Source organism: Schistocerca piceifrons, unplaced genomic scaffold, assembly GCF_021461385.2.
Source record: "Schistocerca piceifrons isolate TAMUIC-IGC-003096 unplaced genomic scaffold, iqSchPice1.1 HiC_scaffold_1018, whole genome shotgun sequence".
In the NCBI taxonomy this organism is placed as follows: Eukaryota; Metazoa; Arthropoda; class Insecta; order Orthoptera; family Acrididae; genus Schistocerca; species Schistocerca piceifrons.
Window position 1 is genome coordinate 37501 of NW_025726817.1, and position 3835 is coordinate 41335.

Genomic DNA, 3835 nt, shown 5'->3' on the forward strand with positions numbered 1-3835 from the left:
GCGGGCTTGCCTGCTTTAAGCACTCTAATTTGTTCAAAGTAAACGTGCCGGCCCACCGAGACACTCAATAAAGAGCACCCTGGTAGGATTTCAACGGGGTCCGCCTCGGGACGCACGAGCACGCACGGGGCGGTCGCACGCCTTCGGCTCGCCCCACCGGCAGGACGTCCCACGATACATGCCAGTTAAACACCGACGGGCGGTGAACCAACAGCGTGGGACACAAATCCAACTACGAGCTTTTTAACCGCAACAACTTTAATATACGCTATTGGAGCTGGAATTACCGCGGCTGCTGGCACCAGACTTGCCCTCCAATAGATACTCGTTAAAGGATTTAAAGTGTACTCATTCCGATTACGGGGCCTCGGATGAGTCCCGTATCGTTATTTTTCGTCACTACCTCCCCGTGCCGGGAGTGGGTAATTTGCGCGCCTGCTGCCTTCCTTGGATGTGGTAGCCGTTTCTCAGGCTCCCTCTCCGGAATCGAACCCTGATTCCCCGTTACCCGTTACAACCATGGTAGGCGCAGAACCTACCATCGACAGTTGATAAGGCAGACATTTGAAAGATGCGTCGCCGGTACGAGGACCGTGCGATCAGCCCAAAGTTATTCAGAGTCACCAAGGCAAACGGACCGGACGAGCCGACCGATTGGTTTTGATCTAATAAAAGCGTCCCTTCCATCTCTGGTCGGGACTCTGTTTGCATGTATTAGCTCTAGAATTACCACAGTTATCCAAGTAACGTGGGTACGATCTAAGGAACCATAACTGATTTAATGAGCCATTCGCGGTTTCACCTTAATGCGGCTTGTACTGAGACATGCATGGCTTAATCTTTGAGACAAGCATATGACTACTGGCAGGATCAACCAGGGAGCTGCGTCAACTAGAGCTGAGCAGCCGGCCGCCCGGGAGTGTGTCCCGGGGGCCCGCGCGAACACGCAAGCGTCCGCTCAATCATTCTGCAAACAGGAGGAGGCTGAGCTCCCCTGCACAATACACCTCGAAACCCTCTCAGGTCCCGGCGGCGCGCAGCGCCGTCCCAAGTACTTGGTCGGGTTCGAGAGAGGCGCAATCGCCCGGAGTTAGGCGAGTAGACGCTTTCGGTGCGACCACCCGTGCTCCCAACTGAGCTTGCCGCTGCCGACAGAGGCCCGGGAGCGTGCTGTCGTGGCATTGCCGGCGGGAGACAACACGCGCCACCTACGGTGACCGGCAGCTCCAACGCCAGCGCCACAGAAGGACAAAAGCCCCACTTGGGTGCCGAAGCGAACTCTCCCAGCACAGCGCACACGCCAACACATCCGCACAGCTGCGATACAAACCACCAGCGAGAACCGCTGGGGCGACCGAGCAGCAGACGGCGTCGCGGCGCCGAGCGCCGGGCGGCGGCGCATCCTCAACGCACACAGTCCTCAATCGGACCAGCACACTGCAGATGTCCACCGCGCTTCGCACCGGGCCCGCGAGGACCTACTTTGGCCGCACGGCGCCGCGCGCAGGGTGCGCCGGCGCGCAGCTGCGACGCCTGCCGCGTCCGTCGGCCGGCGCGCCTGCCACTGGCCGCCCCCACCAGCCGGCTGTAGCGCGTGCGCCCACGCACCGCGCGGCCAGCACGCCGGGAGGCGCCCCCTCACCGGCCGGGGACGGTCCCACCCAGCCACCGCCGCGTATCGCTTCACACCCAGATGCCGTTCAGTTTCGTCGGCATGGTGGGTATCGCTGGAACAACCGGTTAGTACCTCAACCTATCGTCGCCATCACCGATTCACCCCTAGCGAGAACAACCGCACCACAACGGGTTACCATTTCTTCATTTGCGTAACTTCACCAGAAAACGTAGGCGTCCATCGCCATTTGCAACTTCAACCATTATTGCATGCCTGTGTCAGGTGTCACGCCACACTACGTCTGCCCACATACACGCAACAAAATGTGCACGCCTAGACAATACGTGGAAGGTGGCCCCCGTACGTATGCGATGTCCATTGCTCGAACGACTGTCAACCGGCTTCTGTAGCATGTCGCAGATATGGAACGCGCTGCACCATGCCATCACGGTGTGTGAGGAGAGACGACTAGGTCCGAATACATCAACAGACAGCTCATGCTGATCGCCATCCACGGCGTCCGTTCCTCCCACACGTCTCTATGGCGTACCACACTGCAATCCAGCTCTCATAGGGAGACGACACGTAGCTGCGTGCACAATATTTGCACTGTATGGTCCGCCGTTTTTGGGCGCAGTCGTTGTACGGTCACACATGTGCCACGATGTATCATTCAGTACATAAGGACGAATGTGCAGTACAGATTGTGGTTCACGCGTACGACATCAGCGGACAGTTGACACAGGCCGCACCACAACGTAGCCTGCGTACGTCGCATGCGAAGGGCATTGAACATGCAAACTTGTCACCAACCACCTTGCGAAGGCAGGGGGCAAGGTGGGGACGTGGGGAGAGGTGGGGGGGGGGGGGGGGCGGCATGTACGCCCTGCTGCCATCCACATTACAGTGTACAGCAGGAGCATGTGGAAAGTCAGCAAGACTTGCAAGGTGTTTAACATGAAGCGATACACAGGGGAGCGGGCAGTGCGAGTAGCGAACTATATTGCGAGGGTTGCGGGTGGGCAACACTACACTAATTGAACGAGTCGTATAACAATTACAGAGCAGGTTTAGGCGACAACGTGGGTTACGATAGGCGACAACGTGGGTTACGTTAGGGGACAACGTGGGTTACGTTAGGGGACAACGTGGGTTACGTTAGGGGACAACGTGGGTTACGTTAGGGGACAACGTGGGTTACGTTAGGGGACAACGTGGGTTACGTTAGGGGACAACGTGGGTTACGTTAGGGGACAACGTGGGTTAGGTTAAGGCACAACATGGGTTAGGTTAAGGCACAACATGGGTTAGGTTAAGGCACAACATGGGTTAGGTTAAGGCACAACATGGGTTAGGTTAAGGCACAACATGGGTTAGGTTACGGCACAACATGGGTTAGGTTAAGGCACAACATGGGTTAGGTTAGGGGACAACATGGGTTAGGTTAGGGGACAACATGGGTTAGGTTAAGGCACAACATGGGTTAGGTTAAGGCACAACATGGGTTAGGTTAGGGGACAACATGGGTTAGGTTAGGGCACAACATGGGTTAGGTTAGGGGACAACATGGGTTAGGTTAGGGGACAACATGGGTTAGGTTAGGGGACAACATGGGTTAGGTTAGGGGACAACATGGGTTAGGTTAGGGGACAACATGGGTTAGGTTAGGGGACAACATGGGTTAGGTTAGGGGACAACATGGGTTAGGTTAGGGGACAACATGGGTTAGGTTAAGGCACAACATGGGTTAGGTTAGGGGACAACATGGGTTAGGTTAGGGGGACAACATGGGTTAGGTTAGGGGACAACATGGGTTAGGTTAGGGGACAACATGGGTTAGGTTAGGGGACAACATGGGTTAGGTTAAGGCACAACATGGGTTAGGTTAGGGCACAACATGGGTTAGGTTAGGGCACAACATGGGTTAGGTTAGGGCACAACATGGGTTAGGTTAGGGGACAACATGGGTTAGGTTAGGGGACAACATGGGTTAGGTTAGGGGACAACATGGGTTAGGTTAGGGGACAACATGGGTTAGGTTAGGGGACAACATGGGTTAGGTTAGGGGACAACATGGGTTAGGTTAGGGGACAACATGGGTTAGGTTAGGGGACAACATGGGTTAGGTTAGGGGACAACATGGGTTAGGTTAGGGGACAACATGGGTTAGGTTAAGGCACAACATGGGTTAGGTTAAGGCACAACATGGGTTAGGTTAGG

At 55.7% G+C, this 3835-nt stretch overlaps 1 non-coding gene across 1 annotated transcript in view; it reads right to left on the bottom strand.

Moving 5' to 3' along the window:
* LOC124724861 overlaps positions 1 to 881 on the bottom strand; it is a 1909-nt gene extending 1028 nt beyond the window's left edge. The window contains exon 1 of the ribosomal RNA XR_007006632.1: positions 1 to 881. This exon is cut by the window's left edge and continues 1028 nt beyond it. This is a non-coding gene — a ribosomal RNA (small subunit ribosomal RNA).
* Between the last annotated feature and the right edge of the window lie 2954 nt (positions 882 to 3835).